Source organism: Pituophis catenifer, unplaced genomic scaffold, assembly GCF_029215685.1.
Source record: "Pituophis catenifer annectens isolate HBS135680 unplaced genomic scaffold, rPitCat1.0.hap2 SCAF_2, whole genome shotgun sequence".
Classification (NCBI taxonomy): Eukaryota; Metazoa; Chordata; class Lepidosauria; order Squamata; family Colubridae; genus Pituophis; species Pituophis catenifer.
In genome coordinates, this window is record NW_027256882.1 from 226,808,203 (window position 1) to 226,828,621 (window position 20,419).

Sequence of the window (20,419 nt, forward strand, 5' to 3'; positions counted from 1 at the left end):
CTGCCTTCATCTTCTCAATTGTGCTCAACATGTTAGAAGCGTTATCTGTCACAACACATAAAATCTGTTCCTTTTTAATTTCAAAATCTTCTAGAACACCCTCCACTAACTTCTGAAGGTAATCACTGGTGTGATGTGCCTGAGTGTCCTTTACTCCGAGGGTCCGTGTTATTGTTTTGTTATTTTCATCCACAAATCTAACATTAATAGCGAAATAATTGACTCTGTGATGTGTGCATGCATCCATTTTAAGGAAGACAAAACGTCCTTTCATAACTTTCTGTAGTTCTTCCTTTTTACATTTGGCCTCCTCAATTATAAGTTTCCTTATACTTTCTCTTTCCAGAGAAACACCAAGTTTTTTTGCCATTTCTCCATTTAGGCCTAAAAAGGCTGTCTGTGAAAAGAAGGATAGTGGTACACTATTCTTTACTACCATTTCAATAATGTGGTGTTTGAATTTTTCTGGTGTCATCCTTATGGTAACTTTGTCAGATATAAAGAATTTTCTTATTTGTGATTGTTCTCCAGTAGATTTCTGAACGTTTTTTGTCACAGAAGTAGATGCAATGTTTTCATTGCTATCTTTCTCATTCACGGCTTCTAACACTTTGGGATGAAAACGCTGTAAGTGTCTTTTCAAATTTGATGCTCTTGTAGGTGCATTTTTATCAGGCCCACTGAAACTGCTAATTTTTGCATCACATTGTTTTTCACCATCATCATCTTTTCTAATACATTGGCACACGTAATGTTTTCCATCACTTGATAATGCAAAGTGCTCATAAACAGTAGACTTTGTTGTGTTTGTTGTTAGCAGTCTTTTTGCCATTGTTTAGGATGCCTCTTTCCCTAAAATATAAAATATGTTATACTAACTGGCATATAATTAGATTTTTAATATCAACATACACAGTCTTGTAAGTTGTACGTACATACAAACAAATAAGCTATATATCCCAGCACTAAACCTAGACATGATTTGTCCTATACAATATAAACACTTACAGTTGAATCCAAGAAGCTGTTCCACCAAGTTCTTCTAAGCCAGTGGTTCTCAACCTTCCTAATGCCGCGACCCTTTAATACAGTTCCTCATGTTGTGGTGACCCCCAACCAGGGGTGGGTTCTAAATTTTTTTACTACCGGTTCTGTGGGCGTGGCTTATTTTGTGGGCATGGCTTGGAGGTTATGTGACTGGGTGGGTGTGGCTAGCTGGTCATGTGACCGGATGGCCATGGCTATGTGTATAGAGGGCTGAAAAAAGTCATTTCTGACAGGTCCTCGCACTTTTGACTGGTCCTCACACTTATGACCATCCTCACATTTATGCCCGTGCAGCATTTTTAACAACCATGTCACTCATTTCACAACTGCTTCTCTTCACCATGGTGACAAGATAGGGCAAAAACGTAAAATGTGAGGACAGTCGTAAGTTCGAGGACTGGTCAAAAGGGAGAGGACCAGTCAGAAATAACTTTTTCAGCCCTCTGAGTAGTCCATATACATAAAAGGATACAGCAATAGAGAGGGATGAAGGAAGGGAAGGGAAATTAGAGTAGGAGTGAGGGTAAGAGAGGGAGGAAGAGAGGAGGAGAAGGAGAAAGGAAGAGGAAGTAGGGAGGAGAAGAAGAGGGTGAGGAAGAGAAAGTAAGAAGGAAAGAAAAGAGAGAGGTGGTAGGTTTGAGGAGAAAGATTGCTGTACAATAAAAAAGATGAAAGGGAAGAAAGCCAACCCCAAACAAATATAAAGATATTAAGATAAAGAATGAATTGTTAAACTTTAAAGAATAAAAGAGAACAAATATGAATAAATAACAATAATTAGAAACACACATACAAACATACAATGTATTTTCTTTGAACAGAGTATTTGGCCGGTTCATAAATTTAAACAGTGTTTAGTCATTTCAATTAAATTTACAATTTCTATATTTCCTTTTTGCCATATTTATTCCTCATCTATTTTTGTAAAAAACCAATATTACCCTTCATCCTCATCTCTAATCTTAATCAAATTCAATTTTTCCCTTCTATTCTATATTATACCCCTTCCCATTGTCATCTATTTTTATATCCATCCTCACATTGGTTAATTATGTAATATTACAGTTGTTTAATATGAATTCAACATTTTAATATAAATCAATTAGTTATATAACTACCTTTTTTGTATATTAATCAATATGAACATGAATATTCCAATTATTTCCATGCAATCCAATTTCTTACAAATCAATTAATTATATTTACCAATAATAATAAACCAAATAATTTCCCCCATATATTCCTCCAAACCACAACTTAACCATTTCTGCTTTCAACACAATATACAATTAATAGTATCTCAATTATTACAATTCCCTAGTTAAATAGAGCTTTTTTTCTTTTGTGTTTTAAAATCTCCTTTTTCCCCTAAATTTCCCGTTGTTTGCACCTACCTTTTTTGGTGAGGAAAAAGAAAAGAAATCTGCCTGCCTAATTTTCTAACATGCAAAACCAACAGCCTGCTTTACTTTCTCTTTCGTTTTTCAGTATAGCTAGGGGGGGAAAAATCTGCAGTCTTTCCAAGCAAGCAAAAGAGTCGGAATCGGAGTCGGTGCATTGTTTGCCGACTCCGACTCCGACTCCAGGTACCCAAAATTTCCTCCGACTCCGACTCCTCGACTCCGACTCCGACTCCGACTCCACAGCACTGATAAAAACACATGACTGAAAAACTCAAAAACTGGAGGCAAAAGGCATATGCTTCCCACCATTCTTTAAAATGAAGCTTTGGAAAAAAAGGAATTTCTTAATTCAGAGAAAATAGAAATAAATAGATGGGAAAATAATTAAGAGAGAAGTAATTGAGTGTCAAATAGCCTGCATTTTTTGTAGAAAATTAGAAACAAATAGGAACAAAAGGTAAATGAATTCAAAATATATCATTTCCAATGTTCATTTGGTTATGCTGATATATATCTAAAGAATGTAACACAAATTTATTTATTTATTTATTTATTTATTTCTATACCGCCCTTCTCCCGAAGGACTCAGGGCGGTGTACAGCCTGATTAAAAACACAAAGACAGACAAAATTTAAAAATAATTAAAATTATTAAATGATAGGCTCAATTTAAAACCCCAAATTTAAAATCCCATTTTTAAAAACCCAATTAAAATCTTTACCTTGATTGGCAAATCAAATGGCAAATAGAGTAAAATTGTATTGATTATAATGCTGCAAGCAAATGTATAATCTTTATTTCTATAAGGACTAAGACTTCTATTTTTCTTATCTTTCCCAAAGCATTATTATCTGCCTTCCTGAAACACCAAATTTATGTCCCTAAAAAATACATGTCTTTCATAAAAGTAACAATCACATTTGGGATAGGGACGTGCGATAATTAAAGCTGCTATCCCACTATATTTTAATAATAATGAATATTACACTTAAAAGCTAAATAGAACAGAAATATACAATCTCAATTGAATGTAAATACATGAAAATACAAATTGCCTAGGCAATTTTAATGTTGAAAGAATAGTAGAATACGAAATAGTTATACATAATTAAAAATACGCCAACAAACCAGAGTCTATAAACCCTATTAATAATATATATATACATAAATAAGTTATATAAAATTAAACAATAATACAACATGAAAACCAGCTGACTTTGGGTTAGTCATTCATTTTCCTGTGCGCTGCTCCCACTATCCATGAATGGGTTAATGCTTCAGCCTTTGGCAAACAACTGAGTGTTAACATAAAGACAAAAGACAAAAGGACTTCCCCCTTTCCCCCTGCTCAGCCACACCCCCTAGTCCCATGATACCCCAGTCTTCGCTCAGTTGTTTGGCAAACTCTGAAGTGTTTCCCGGGAGCTCCTGCTTTAAGGTATTGCTTCCATCCTCTTTTTCTCTTTCTCCCTTCTCAGGGACGCCTAGGTTCTTATTTTATTTTTGATTATTTACTTCCCCCGGTGTTTTTCTTCTTTTAGCTACTTTATTTAAGGTTTTTGCCTCTCTCGCTAATCGCCGATCTCAGAGGCAGCGCTGATCAGCTGGGCGTCGGGTTCGGGGAGCCGAGCCGCCCACGCAGCGCTTCCACCCGGCGCTTTCGGCGCCAAACTTTAAAAGCTGTGGGAAGCCGCGCGGGGAGAGGAGGAGTGCGATCGGCTTGCTTCCACGCCGATCGCACAGAAGCCTGCAGCGTGCAGCCGCGGTTCGCCCGGCTAGCCCTGCCAGCCACCGCAGTGCCGCAGAGAGAGCCCCCGCGAGCGGAGAGGAAGCACGGCAGCTGGCTGGACCCTCGGGCCTCCAGCATAAGTCCGGAGCAGACGGAAGCCGCCCAAGCCGCATCCACGTGGCGCCCGCCATCTTGGAAGACCACGTGGGCCGCCATCTTGAGCAAGCCCCCCCCCAGCGGCTCCGACAGGCACACCAAGCCTCCAAGAAGGGTGCCTGGGATAAAACTGAGTTAGCTGGTGAGACCTCCGGGCTCTCAGCTGCTGCTTCCAATCGGGCGGGGCAGAGTGCTCAAGCCTCGCCGTTCACACAGCGAGAAAGGGGGGGGGTCCTGGCTCGAAGAACAGAGCACAGCCCCATTGCCATGTCTGACGCCCCGTTCTCTTCAGACCCGGATCTAGAGCTGAGCCCACCTCACAAGGGGGCCAGATCTTCCAAAAAGAGCTCCAAAAAGCGGTCTGAAAACTCTAACCACAGATCAAAATCTGGGACGGGGCTAACTTTCCAGGACAAGGACGCGCAGAGACGCCATCAGGCGCTCGAGAGACAGTGCGCCAAGGCCCAAAAGGCTCTGGCTATGTCCCCCACCAGGGGGCCAAGACCAGAAAATGCTACGCTCTCCTCACCTAGGGAGTCATCCTCCACGATGACCGCTTGGACGGAGTTTGTACGGACCCCGGCGACCCCGGTCACGACAGAGGAGGGGCTCCAACAGGCTTCCCCCGCCCCAGGCCGGAGCGAGCCAGCGCCCCTCTCGCCAGCAGGGCCTTCGCACAGCCCTGCCCCGTGTGCAGGAGCGCAGGGGGGGCCACCAGCGCCATCTCACCTGGACTTCCAGGCCATGTTCTCCACAGCGCTTTCTTCGTTCTTAGCCGCCAGCTGGCAGCAGGGGGCCCCGCCTTCCCAACCTGCTCAGGTCCAGGGGGCGCATCAGCAGGCCCGTAACAAGACCTTCGCCCCCTTGGCACCAGAGTCCTCATCCGAGGAGTCAGACCAACCAGACGAGGCCCCCGAGGACGTCGAGTTCTCAGAAGATGAGGGCCTGAACCCAGACACGCCTGCCTTCACTGGCCTCTTTCGACCGGCACTATTTAGGTCGCTCCTCCACAAGGCACGGCTCACGACTAACCTGGGAGTGCCAGGGGAGGTGAAATCTACACCAACTTCCACAGCAGGGCCCCACGATGCCCTATTCAAGTCCTCCAAACAGGAAAAAGACTGCATCCCCTGCCCTCAGCTATTCTCTGATGTCATCCAAAACGCCTGGGGGCAACCAGCTTCTCAAACCACACCAAGCAGCCTAGACAAGAAGCTCTACTGTTCGGCCCCAGAGCTGGAGGATCTTCTTCTCCTCCCTACTGTGGACCAGCCGGTCGCAGCCCTATCATCGCCATCACTGGTCTCCACAGAGGCGCTGGATGGACTCAAAGCGGAGGAAAAGAGAACAGAGTGGGCCTTCCGCAAAACACACCAAGCAGTAGCCTGGGCGATCAGGACTTCCACAGCCACGTCCTTCTTCAACAGAGCAGCCCTCATTTGGCTACGCCAGATGCAAGAAAGACTCCCTCCAGAGGACACCAGGCTACTACAAGACATCAACAAGATTATCGCGGCCACCGAGTACGCCTCTGATGCTTCATTAAACTCAGCAAAATTCGCATCGAGAGCACTAGCCTCCACTGTTACGGCTAGGAGGCTATTCTGGCTGCGTCCCTGGAAAGCGGACCTTAAGGCCAAATGGAAGCTGGCTGCAGCTCCCTACAAGTCACCGAACCTCTTTGGTGCAGCTCTGGACCCCGTCCTAGTAGAGGACAAGGATAAGAGGAAGATCCTGCCATCGTCCTACCGCCGCCAGGACCGGAGGTACTCCCCTTATCCGGTTCAACAGCCCTTTCGGCCTGGCTCAGGACCCAGGGGGTCCTTCTCACACCGCTCCAATTACATGGGAGGCGACAGACCACATGACAGGCAGCAGGCACGAGACCGGGGCAGGAACCAGCAATCCAGAAAGCCCTTCCGCGGGGCAGGCTTCAAACCCGCCAGAAGGGGAAAGTGACTCCCAAGCCGAGGGCCCCATAGGGGGGAGACTGCTCCTTTTCCACCACCAATGGGCCCAGTCGACCTCGGACTCGTGGGTAAGGCGCACCATCTCATATGGACTATCAATAGAATTTGCAGGGCCACCGCCTCAGCGCTTTGTGCGGTGCCCGGTCCCCCAGTCCTCCGAACTTCAGACCCTGATGGCCCAAGAACTGGACCACCTGCTAGAGGTCAGAGCCATAGAGATGGTACCCCCAGCCCACCAGCGCTCGGGGTTCTATTCAAGTCTATTCCTCGTCCCCAAGAACTCAGGAGGATGGAGAGCCATCCTAAATCTAAAGAAATTGAACCTGTCTGTACGATACCACAGGTTCAAAATGCACTCCCTTCAATCGATTCTAACGGGGGTGAGGCGGGGAGACCTTCTCCAATCAGTAGACCTTCGGGAAGCCTACCTCCATGTCCCCATTCACCCGGACCACAGGCAATTCCTGAGGTTCGAATACGCAGGCCAACACTTCCAATACCGGGCCATGCCCTTCGGCCTATCATTGGCACCCCGCACCTTCACCAAACTGGTGGCGGTGGTAGCGGCCAGACTGCGAGCCACCCCAATCAGGGTCCTCTGCTACCTAGACGACATCCTGATACTGTCAACAACTCACGATCAGGCTGTCAGAGACTTGCACATAGTCCTCGAAACGTTCCGGAACCACGGATTCACAATCAACCTCGAGAAGAGCCACCTTCAACCCTCCACTCGGCTCCTCCACCTAGGGGCAGTGATAGATTCCTCCAGAGGACAGGTCTTCCTATCACCAGACAGGGTCCAGAGTCTCCAACAACTGGCCCTTCAAATCCTGTCAGGGAGGAGGGCCACCCTCCTCCAACTATCGTGCCTCCTGGGGAAGATGGTCTCCTGCTTCGGCATCGTTCCGTGGGCACGCAAACATTCGAGGGCTCTCCAATGGCTGTTACTCCCTTACCAACGCACGGGGAGGGCAAACTCGAAACGCAAGATTCACCTCACCCCCAAGGTGCGCCTCTCGCTCAAATGGTGGACGTCCACGACACTCCTCAAAGGGTCAGAGTTCTTAGACCCAGACAGACTGATCCTCACAACGGATGCAAGTCTTCGGGGTTGGGGAGCGCACCTGCACAACGGGGTAGCTCAGGGCCAGTGGACCAAGGCCGAGCAGCGCAACAGCATCAATCTGCTGGAACTCCGGGCGATCAGATTAGCCCTGCGCCACTTCCGGTCCTTGGTTCAGGGCCGGCATGTCCTGGTCCTGACAGACAACATTTCAGCCAAGGCCCACGTGAACAGGGAAGGAGGCACGAGATCTCGCACCCTGATGCTAGAATCCGAGAGCCTGTTCGAGTGGGCGGAGAAACACCTGCTCTCGATCAGGGCGGACCACATCTCAGGGTCAGCCAATGCAAGAGCAGACTGGCTCAGTCGGACAACGATAGATCAGGCGGAATGGCAACTCCACCCCCGCCTCTTCAGGGAGATCGCCTCCAAGTTCGGGACACCAGTGGTGGACCTATTCGCGTCACCAGCCAACGCCCAGCTCCCCCGATTCGTGTCACGCTACCCGACACCACAAGCAGAAGACCACGACGCCCTTCACTGCAGGTGGCCAGCAGGTCTTCTATATGCGTTCCCGCCAGTTCCACTGATCCCTCGGCTGGTGCGGAAGCTACTGGCAGAAAGGGCCGAGCTACTCCTGGTGGCCCCCAACTGGCCACGAAGACCGTGGTTCGCCGACCTGGTGGCCCTGTCAGTAGAACAACCGTGGGTAATTCCGCCACACCAGGTGGTGCTGTGCCAGGGCGAGGTCAACCACCCAGAACCAGGGTGGCTCCAATTAGCCGTCTGGCATTTGAGCGGGTCATCCTGAAAAAGGACAACTTGCCAGATTGCGTTGTCAATACTATTCAGGCAGCCAGACGCCCATCGACAACTCGGATTTACGAGGCATCCTGGAGGGCCTTCTGCAACTGGAGTTCCGAGCACCACGTGGACCCCACCACAGCAAGGATCCAGGACATCTTACTGTTCCTTCAGTCAGGGTTAGACAAGGGGCTGGCCCCAGCAACCCTAAGACGCCAGACCGCAGCCCTATCAACCGTCATCTCCTGTGCACCATACCAGTCCCTATCGCATCACCCACGGATCAGGGGGTTCCTCCATGGGGCAACTAACCTTCACCCGCCTGCAGTGCACCGTTACCCATCCTGGGACTTATCACTAGTGTTACGGGCCCTGACAGGCCCTCCATTCGAACCACTGGACTCCACTTCCCTCAAACACTTGACTCTCAAAGTGACCTTCCTCATAGCAATCACCTCAGCGAGACGAGTCTCAGAGTTAGCGGCCCTGTCCATCCGGAAAGACCTCTGCATATTTAAGGTTTCCTCCGTGGTCCTCCGGCTGGATCCAACCTTCATCCCGAAAGTGAACTCTTGGTTCCACCGGGCCCAGGAACTCATTCTGCCGGACTTCTGCCCGTCCCCAAAGGATCACAGGGAGAAACGTTGGCACACCCTAGATGTCCGTCGCGCAATTCAGATATACATACACAGAACTGCCACTTTCCGTCACACAGAAGCTCTCCTGGTCTCGTTCAACTCTGCATCCATGGGGCGGAAGATCTCGGCCCCCACGGTCAGCAGATGGATCAGGGACTGCATCGCATTAGCCTACAATTTGAATACCAGTCAACCTCCAGGCAACATCCTCCCCCACTCAACCAGGAGCGCGGCCACGTCTGCAGCCTGGGCTACACAGGCCTCTGTAGCTGATATTTGCCGAGCAGCAACCTGGTCCTCCGTATCACCCTTTATCCGGCACTACAAGATAGATGTTTATGACTCAGCCGAGGCGGCGTTTGGCCGCCGGGTACTCCAGCGGGTCGCGACTGGAGAGGATTCTGCGGGCAGTCAGCCCCCCACCCAGGGGACGTAAGCTTGGGTATATCCCATTCATGGATAGTGGGAGCAGCGCACAGGAAAATGGACGTTGTCTTACCTGAACGTCCCTTTTCTGGGCGCTGCGTACACTATCCATTCCCGCCCGTTCTTTGGGCTTCCTGCCCGGCGGTGATTCCTTCCTTTTTTTTCGGTTTTCTAGTTCTAGCCATGTTGGAGCTGGTTTGTTAATAAAGTCTTGGTTGTTCTACAGCCTGGCTCTGTCAATGATTTTGCGCCACACCTTCGCTCAGACTGGGGTATCATGGGACTAGGGGGTGTGGCTGAGCAGGGGGAAAGGGGGAAGTCCTTTTGTCTTTTGTCTTTATGTTAACACTCAGTTGTTTGCCAAAGGCTGAAGCATTAACCCATTCATGGATAGTGTACGCAGCGCCCAGAAAAGGGACGTTCAGGTAAGACAACGTCCATTCTCCGCCCAATTCATCTTACAGTGTTATTGTGGGTAAATAAAAGGAAAAAGATATGTTGTATATGTTCCTTGCCTTGAGTTATTTGTAAAAACAATAAAGACAGGATACAAATAAACATAAAAGCTATAAAGGACTGCTCCTGAGAGAGTCGGTTAATCTTGGAATTTATTTTTGACTAAATATGCATAGGGTTGAGCTTTTATCCCTACCACCATTCTGTTCTTAATTTTTTTTTCAACAAGCCTGTTTACAATGCAGTTTAGGTTTATTAGATTCTTAAGACACAGTTGAAAGCATTTTGAGTACAGTCTGCATTCTGTTTTTATATCAGCAGTTTCTAATCCAGGCTCCGAGGTAGGAGGGCTTTGGACAACATAACCATTGCACAAACAAATACTTTTTTGCATTAGGAACTAATGCATGAAATCTTACAGAACAACTCAGCTGTTTTATGCTGCAGTCTGGTTCCAATTTTGACATCAGAAAGGTCTATACATGGCAAAACAATTTGCTTTATTGTAGAAGAGAACAGCTATTTGTTTGAAAATGTGAGTAAGCCATCCTCATTGTCCTCCATCCTGTCTTAAATGAAAAATGTAGGCTGAGGTGAAGCTTTTGAAAAATTGAGATTTAGTAATAGTATGATGAACGTCGTCTCTTGAGCGTGTAACTGTTTTTATGAGTAATGTAATGGTGAAGGCACTTTTTATGTGCAAAATGTGTTGGCAGAAACCGATTTGCAATCTTCTGCACCACTGAAATGAGTCAGTTATTGTAGTTACCTGATCTGATAATGCACCTAGGGAGGGAACGTAGGATGTGATTAGAACCTTAGTCCTGTGATCTTTCCATAGTACTTTGTGAGACATACATGTAGGATGTTTTTTTTCCATATAACCCCTGAAAACGCTGTAAAAAAAGCAGAGTTTTTACTAACTCTTTTGAACTTTAAAAGTCGGGGTGATTAAATACCTGATTTATACCTGTCTTTCGTGCAAAATTGGACTGGTTGATTAAGATGCCAAAAGAGGGGGAAAAAACAAAGGATTTGAGTTAAATATCACTGCTCATTGGAAAGATGCATGTTTGGCATTGCAAGAATTGCACATGGGTTAGAGAACAAAATAATGAAAGTATACAGTATCATCAAGAAAATAAAAGAATTGAAATGGAAGTAGGCTGGTCACACAACAAGAAGAACTGACGGCAGGTGGACTAAGGCAGGCAGCCATAGAAGGATCCATTTCATAAAAAGTGTCCACGAAAGAGACCTAAAGCAAGATGCATTGATGACATATTGTGGACCCAATTGGCAAAAGAAAGTCAGGACCATATAGGTTCATGATGGCAAACCTATGGCACAGATGCCAGAGGTGGCACATACAGCCCTCTCTGTGGGCACCCGCGCCGTTGCTAGTTGCTCTTCTGGTATCTGGTGTGCACATGCGCACCGGCCAGCTGCTCTTCGCGGCACCGGAGCTCCATAAAACTGTTGAAAACGGCCAAAAATCAGGCCATTTTCTGGGCTGTTTTCAGGCCATTTTTTTGGTCCAAAGTAGTCTGAAAATGGCCCCCAAAATGGCCTGAAAACAGCCCAAAAAAAGGCCTGAAAACAGCCCCCCAAATGGCCAAAAAACAGGCATATGTGCCCCGGCCAGCTGGTCCTTGGGTTTCTGGTGCTAAGGTGTGCACGAAGACCAGCTGGCCAGCGTGCATGCACGTGCCGGAAACCTGAGGACCAGCTGGCACACGCCAGCCAGCTGGTCTTCGGGTTTCCAGTGCTTTGGCACGCACACATGCGCACACATGCACACACATGCACGCTTGTTCTGGTTTGGGCACTCAGTGCCGAAAAGGTTCGCCATCACTGATATAGGTTGAAAACATGTGTAAGAGGCATTCATCCTGCAGGGGCTAAAATGATGATGATCACTGCTCATTAAAGAAAATTAATTGAAGTACGGTAGGTTGCCCTCACTGATCTTGGGTTTGTGAAGTTGGGGAGAAGCAGTGATCTATTAATCTTTATCTTCTCACCTTTCATAGCTTTATATCAGTTTCCCCAATCTTTGCCATCCAGATGTCATTCCTTTTAGTTGCAATATACCCAACACCTTACAAGGACATCGTATTCGAATTGGTTGCTTAAAAGCTATGCTTGGGGAAGCTAATCAAATTGCAATGAGTTCTATAATCTGCATCCCAATATCCAATATTTGTATCCTGCATGCGTTCCAGATGCAAGACATGTGCCCATATCTCAAAAAAAATCACATTTCCTACATTGTTTGTTTTTCTTGGCAGAGGAAAAGCAACTCTTAATGTTGATGCTTGCTTAACCTCAGCTTCAAAGGTTATTTAAGGAGAATTTTTGAAACAGGCTGGACTGGACTCTTTTAACATTATAAAATTCAACATTGCTTCTCCAACGCGCTGATTGGAGAATCCAAAGTGAGGGTTATTCAACAGTCTAGCAGTCAGCACTGAGTGTATGTGTCTTTAAATTTTCTTCAGACACGCCCCCTTGCACGTCATAGGCTTAGTTTTTATTCACTCAGTCAGCTATTCAGACTTGTTTTCATCCGTCTCTGGTGTTAAACTATTGATTATAAACCTTCACTTTGGATTCTTTTGGTATTTTGACTATTGGACTGGATTTTGATTACGCTTTTGGATTTGGATTAGACTTGGTACAAACGGTGAAACTTTAAGCATTTTTCCTGATCAAAGTAAGTCCTTCTGGTTTGCCAGTCTGGCTGACCAGTTAAGTCTGGGGTAATTTACAAAGATATACCTGCTAGTGAGCAATTTCTAGCTGGGGATTTAATTGACAAGCTCAGGGGCGGCTACTGAGTCCCTGCCCTGCTCTCAGAGGTACACTCATATTTATAAAGCTATTAGTCATGCCGCTATGGAGTCCCTGCCCTGCTCTCAGTGGTATACTCCCCCTATGCAGGTACTAAAAGCACGTTTGGGCTACTTCTGAGTAGCCACGCGTTTTCTCTATATTTCTGTGGGTGGCTGGATCGGCGCTAGGCTGTTTGTGTGTTTTGCGCCGTTGTTTTAAGGCTAGAGGGGCCGCCATTACCGCATGGTTAGTTTCACTTTCGTGACCATGCTTCTTTCACCCGGCAGCAGCCCTGCACATGCGCAGTGGTCAGCAGCGTTTTCTGACTAACTGGGGAACTTGCGCGTGCTCAGTTCCCTCCATTGCATATTTCTGCCCAGTAACAAGACTGTGGCTTTATTTACTTAATTAATTAATTACCCCTTGCCAGCTACAGCGCTGCGTGAGCGTGCTGAGGCAAATTTAAAGTTACAGCTTGCCGGCACAGGGACTGCCTGTGCAAGACCGGCATTGTTAAAGACTGAGGGTCTGAAGCAGCGTCTATAGTAAAAAGAGTCGCTCTAGCGCCCTCAGGTGTCCATAGGAATTACTACAATGTAAAAAAAAAAAAAAAAAAAAAGGGGGGGGGTAAGCTATTTAGCAAAAAACCCCTGTAAACCAACCTTTTGAGGGAAACAATAAATGAAATGAAATGAAATAAAATAAAATAAAATAAAATGTAAATAAATAAATGGACCAATGAATTCTGCAGCGTAGATGTATTTTCATACAACAACAACAACTACAACAACAGAAGTTAAAATTAAATAAATAAACAAATAAGAAAGAAATCAGAAATTAATTGAAATTGGTGATGTTTACTTACCTTATCCCCTCGTATCCTCAGCATTGAGATGGCAGACTGCGGACTCTCATCTGATTCGGAACACAGCTCTGAGCCTCCTGTGGCTCCAGCCTCCCCGGGGCCTGCGAAGAAAAAATCCAAAAAACGATCTAAGCACGCAGTAGCGACCGCTGCGGCTACCTCAACGGGGGGTCATAAATCCTCCTCAGCTGCCTCCAAAGACGCCGAAAGAAGACACAAAGCGCTGGAACGTCAATTCGAATTAGCGCAACGACAAGCACTGTTATCTGCTTCGCAGGCGGCTGATTCAGACGCCAGCCCGGAGGAACTGCCTGCTTCACAGTCAGGAAGCATGGTTCCTGGTGGCCAGGGTATCGTCCCTACCACCAGTTACCCTACGCCACCTGAAGTGGCAATTCATTCCGCTGCCTTTTCACACAGCATGGCAATTCCGGTGGATCTATCGTGTAGACGGCTTCCTGCACGTACGCCTCCGGAGGCTACCTTCACCCCCACGGCTGCGGGGCTCCGCCCTGGGGGGCCTTCACATGTCGTGTTCCCTTGCGACATTGAGAGTCTCATTTCTCAGACTGTTTCTAAGACATTGGCAGCGAGTGCTAACCAATCTAGGGTGTACAGCGCTGCGCAACTGAAGGCTAATCCCCCGCCACTTCCGCCTCCACCCCCTCCTCCGTCTTCCCAGGTCTTTCATTACGATGACCAGGCAGAACAACTGTCCTCCCAGCTGGACTCGGCGCAAGCAGACACCTCATCTCTGGAGGACGAGGAGGCCCCAAGGGAAATGGAATTTTCCGATGATGAAGGCCTCCTTCCGGACAGACCGACATTTACTGGACTCTTTCGACCATCTCTGTTTCGGTCCTTGTTGCACAAGGCGAAGGCAGCCACCCATCTGGCTACATCGGAAGGTCTCTCGGATTCCTCGACGACTCCTCAGCCTCATGAATCCTTGTTTAATGTGCCTAAAGCTGAGCCTAACTATATTCCGTGTCCTCAACTATTCACGGAAGTAGTGCAACGGTCTTGGTCCTTGCCATCCTCGTTACCTGCACCCACCGGTCTTGATCGCAAGCTATATTGTTCAGCCCCGTCTCTCCAAGACGTTTTGGCGTTACCTGCTGTCGATGCCCCAGTGGCGGGCTTGACTTCATCTTCTTCGATCCTGTCTCGTGACATTGCCGATGGCCTCCGGACGGAGGACCGGAAAGCGGAACTAACCGCCCGCAAGACGCATAATGCTGCGGCCTGGGCAGTCAAAGCTGCCACTTCAGCGTCATTCTTCAATAGGGCAACCCTCATTTGGTTGCGCCAACTCCAGGAACGCTTGGCCCCGGAGGACTCGAGGGTCCACCAGGATATCAACAAAATTGTGGCGGCCACGGAATATTCCGCTGACGCCTCTCTTAATGCTGCCAAGTTCGCGTCCCGTGCCTTGGTCTCGTCAGTGACATCCCGGCGCTTGCTTTGGCTGAGACACTGGAGGGCGGACATGAAGTCGAAATGGCGACTTGCATCAGTTCCGTATAAAGGGACCCATCTGTTCGGGGAGGCGTTGGAACCGATTCTTGTTGAAGACAAGGACAAACGTAAGGTCATGCCCTCATCATACAGGCGGACTAAACGCAGAGCTGTCCCATATGGCCAGAGGCAGTCCTTTCGGGCCGATCAAGGGACCAGTGGATCCTTCTCAGGACATTACTCTCACGGTTTCGATCGCTCCTACGACAGATCCTCGTTCCGGGACCGTGGCAGACGATCGGCACCAACCAAGCGCCCCTTCAGAGGCACGGGGACCCGTGCCTTTCGGAGAGGGAAGTGACTACCTAATTCACATTCCCATTGGGGGCCGCCTCCAACACTTCGCGACTCAATGGGAATCAACGACGTCGGATGCCTGGGTCATCCAGACCATTCAATTGGGCTTAACGTTGGAGCTTCGCTCGTGCCCACACAACAGATTCATCCAATGCCCCGTGTCATCCAGCCCGTCCAAACGGCGACTGATGGAGAGAGAGATACAACACCTCATAGACATCCGCGCCATAGAACCGGTTCCCGCAGAACACCGTGGGACCGGTTTCTATTCCATCTTTTTCCTTGTTCCAAAACACTCCGGCGGCTGCCGGGGTATCCTAGATCTCAAGGAATTGAACAAGTACATTCTCTACCATCAATTCAAAATGCAGTCCCTGAAATCCATCCTGGGGTGCATTCGGGAAGGGGATTGGATGACATCGATAGATCTTACAGAGGCCTACTTGCATGTCCCAATTCGACAGTCACAACGTCGCTTCCTCCGTTTTGCATACAACAACCGTCATTTCCAATACAGGGCTATGCCCTTTGGCCTTTCGTCCGCCCCCAGGACATTCACAAAACTCTTATCAGTGGTAGCAGCTCGCCTCAGACAGATACCTATCAGGGTACTGTGTTATCTGGACGATGTACTCATCCTTTCAGCTTCAGAGACTGTGGCCAGACGGGATTTGGCTACTGCATGTCATTACCTCCAACAACATGGGTTTTCTCTGAATCTAAAGAAAAGCCATTTGAGGCCCACTACCAACATTCTCCATCTGGGGGCGATCATAGATTCCGTTCAAGGACAGGTTTTCCTGTCTCCGGACCGTTGCATCAGCATCCGGTCGCTGGCTCTTCAAATACTCTCACTCCCGGCCATTCCTCTACTTCTATTGTCCTCACTGCTCGGAAAGATGATATCCTGCATCTCGATCGTTCCGTGGGCTCGCTTTCACAGTCGCAAACTCCAGTGGTTCATGCTCCCGTACCAACGCTCCCGCCGCAGCAATTCAAAGGCTCGCGTGCAGCTTCCTGCAGAGGTCCGCAAGTCACTCCGCTGGTGGACTTCGCCAGCCCTGTCGAAAGGCTGTGCCTTCCTGGAACCACCTCGCCTTACAGTGACAACAGATGCCAGCCTGTCGGGCTGGGGTGCCCACATGGATTCCGGGGTTGCCCAGGGCAGCTGGTCACAGACGGAAAGTCAGAACGAGATCAACTGGCTGGAACTACGCGCGGTTCGCCTTGCTCTCCTTCACTTCCAGACAACCGTGGAGGGTCAACATGTGCTTGTCCGGACGGACAATGTCACCACAATGGCACATGTAAACCGCGAAGGGGGCACGCGCTCGAGACCACTGATGAACGAGGCGTCCCTGTTGATGACTTGGGCGGAGTCCCACCTTCTCTCTCTTCGAGCCCAGCACATCTCCGGGACGACGAATGTGACCGCGGATTGGCTGAGCAGGACGCTGATAGACGAGTCGGAGTGGCGCCTTCACCCGAACATCTTCCACGACCTGTCTCGTCGCTTCGGAACTCCCGTACTCGACCTGTTCGCCCGACGGGACAACACTCAGCTTCCTCGATTCTTCGCTCGCTACCCGTGTCCACAGGCAGAAGGGATCGACGCTCTCGCCATTCCCTGGCCTCCGGGACTGCTATACGCCTTTCCACCAACGCCGCTCATACCGCGACTTGTCCGCAAGATCCTGCGCGAGAAAGCGGAGATAGTACTCGCCGCCCCTCACTGGCCAAGGAGGGCTTGGTACGCGGACCTCCTGAACCTCTCGGTCGCTCCTCCATGGCGCATCCCAGACGACAGGATATCGCTCAGCCAAGGGGTCATCCTGCACCCAGAGCCTCAATGGCTGCAGTTGACCGCCTGGCGCTTGAGCGGATCCTTCTGAGGCGAGACAACATCTCTGAGAGAGCCATACCTACCATTCAGGCTTCCAGACGGCCGTCCACGTGCCGCATATACAACGCCACGTGGTCCTCCTTCTGTGTCTGGTGCTCCAGGAACCACGTGGATCCTACTTCAGCGTCTGTCTCCGAGGTTGTGGACTTTCTTCAGGACGGCCTGGACAAAGGTTTGGCCCCAAACACACTTCGCCGACAGGTGGCGGCGTTGACTACAGTTCTGTTGGTCAAGGACGGCACTCCACTTTCCCATGATGCCAAGATTAAGGGATTCCTACGAGGCGCAGCGAACTTGAGACCTCCGGCGGTCCACCGCTATCCTACCTGGGACCTGTCTCTAGTCCTACAGACTCTTACACAACATCCATTCGAGCCGTTGGGTTCCGTCAGTCTGCGGCTCCTCACCTTGAAGACGGTGTTCTTGGTTGCGATCACCTCGGCGCGTCGCATTTCAGAGCTGGCTGCCCTCTCGGTTCGGGAAGATCTCTGTGTGTTCTTCCCCAACAGGGTGGTGCTTCGACTGGATCCGTCGTTCTTGACAAAAGTTAACTCTCCTTACCACCGTGGACAAGAGTTGGTTCTTCCGGACTTCTGTCCGAACCCGAGGCGGCCACAGGAGACCCAGTGGCACACTCTAGATGTCCGCAGATCCTTACGCCGGTACATCCGTAGAACCAAGCACTTCCGTAAGTCGGAGGCGCTGTTCGTCTCTTTTTTGCCAGCTACAATGGGACGGAAGGTCTCCTCGTCCACCATCGGGAGATGGCTGAAGGCCTGTATCTCCATGGCTTACATGATTCAGAAGAAACCAGTTCCAGGCAAGATTCTTCCTCACTCTACACGGAGTGCGGCCACCTCGGCGGCCTGGGCGACCCAGGCCTCTGTTGAGGAGGTCTGCAAAGCAGCTACATGGTCGTCGTTGAACACCTTCATACGCCATTACAAGGTTGACTCGTACGCTTCGGCAGATGCTGCCTTCGGACGGCGAGTTCTACAATCAGTATACACCGCTTCAGACACGCAGACGCAGCCTGCCACCCCCCCGGACTAGAACTTGCTTGGGCATATCCCTCACTTTGGATTCTCCAATCAGCGCGTTGGAGAATGAACGTTGCTTACCTGAACGTTCCTTCTCGACGCGCTGATGGAGAATCCAACCCGCCCGGTCAGGCTGCCTGGACTTGGACCTATGCGTATTCTTCTACTGCCTCTTCGTGAACAAAAACTAAGCCTATGACGTGCAAGGGGGCGTGTCTGAAGAAAATTTAAAGACACATACACTCAGTGCTGACTGCTAGACTGTTGAATAACCCTCACTTTGGATTCTCCATCAGCGCGTCGAGAAGGAACGTTCAGGTAAGCAACGTTCATTTTGGAAGTTTGAGTGTACTTGTGTAGGTGTGTTTGGACTTCTGTGTATTACCTTAGGAAAGAATGGCAGGATGATTGAATAGCTGAATATGTAGGCTGCTATTATAGTAGAATTTCATAGCCATTTTTGAATGATACAAATTGATTAAAAAAGCCTGGGAAGTTCACACTCTGAACAGATTGCATCCTGTCACAGCAAAGACAGGTAAAAACATAATGAATGTGATTACGTGCTATGAAAAATAGAGGATTTTAACAGGGGATTCAAATTGATTACCTTTTCCCTTTCTCTAGTATGCAGAAAGCTTTTAAAATTTAAAATATGAATAAACTAGCATGTACTGGAGGATATTTCGCGATCTTTATGCTTGAAAAATGTTTATGGGGCGGTTCACTGAATCACTAGTAGTTGATCCTATAAAAACACTATTTAATTAGAATTGGGCAGGATGAAGTCTGTGCATAATTCTTCTGAGAAAGATTGTTGAATTAAAGAATGGTACTTCATTAAGATATTGGTTTGAATTTTCTGAAAAAGCAGTTACTTTTTCAACTGTGTAATTGTATAAATAACGTAATAGCTAACATATTGTGGTTATCTTTTTGCATTATCTCCAGTGACCTATTAATAACTACTAATAAGCAGCTAGTACTTGATTTAATTCATCTCTTAATGTATTTGCATTCTCTGCGCATTATTTCTCTTTTAAATTCTTGGCCCCTGATATAGCTAGAATTTTGGGAGCAAGAATTTAATCTCTCCTTCAGAGGGAGATTTATAAAATCTTGCCCAACCCCCATGCTCATTTTGGTCCTTCCATTAATCTGTTGGCCTTGACAGTATTTTGCAAAGCAAACAGATGTAATTTTTATAACATTAAAGAAGAGATTATGAGTTAGAGATTTAGAAGAGCACAGATGGCTTTCTATGCCTAGGGGGACTCCCAAGGTGAGCTTTTGCAATACTTTATAAGTACTACATTCTGTTCTCTACAAAATGCAGCTTCTGGAGATAGTCACTTATAGTTTAATTAATCCATTCTTTAAGAGCAATGAAAGCATTCTATTTCATTTATAGCAATTTGATTATATTTAATTTCAAGGAATATTAATTTCTTCTACCTTCTTCCCAGAAAAAAATGCTACTCTAATTTCTATATTTATAGAGCAATTACTGTGCAGCATTAGTTTCATTCACAAATAAAATATTTTTAAGTACAGGTACTCATTGCCTTATAACAGTTCATTTAGTGACTGTTCAGAGTTACAACAGCACTGAAAAATAATCACTTATAGCAATAGCACTTAGACTTATATACCGCTTCATAGTCTTTACAGCCCTCTCTAAGTGGTTTACATAGCCAGCATATTGCCCCCAACAATCTGGGTCCTCATTTATGACCATTTTTCACTCTTAGGACCTTTGCCGCGTTTAAGTTAGTGACCTTGTTGTTAAGTGAATGTAGCTTCCTTATTGATTTTGCTTGTCAGGTCACAAAAGTTAATCACATGATCCCAAGATATGGAAACCATCATGAATATGAGTCAATTGCCAAGCATTGGATGTTTGATCACATGACCATGGAGACGCCATGGAGAGGTCATGTGATCAAACGTCCAATGCTTGGCAACTGACTCATATTCATGATGGTTGCCATGTCTTGGGATCATGTGATTAACTTTTGTGACCTGACAAGCAAAGTCAATGAAGAAGCTATATTCACTTAACAACCAGGTCACTAACTTAAGAACTTCAGTGATTCACTTAATAATGGTCACAAGAAAAGCTTTTAATCTTTAGTTGGAGTCTTATTTTATAACAGGTTTTCAAAAGTCTGAAGGGAAAGAATTCATATGCAATATAACCATCTAATTTGATTTAGCAATAGCTTCTTCAAGGTCTAAGGAGGGATATTCTTTTCCACTATAAAGT

The 20,419-nt window shown here is 47.6% G+C and overlaps 1 protein-coding gene across 1 annotated transcript in view; it reads left to right on the top strand.

The window, feature by feature from the left end:
• TJP2 (tight junction protein 2) overlaps window positions 1-20,419 on the top strand; it is a 68,652-nt gene that overhangs the window by 18,350 nt on the left and 29,883 nt on the right. The window lies entirely within an intron of this gene.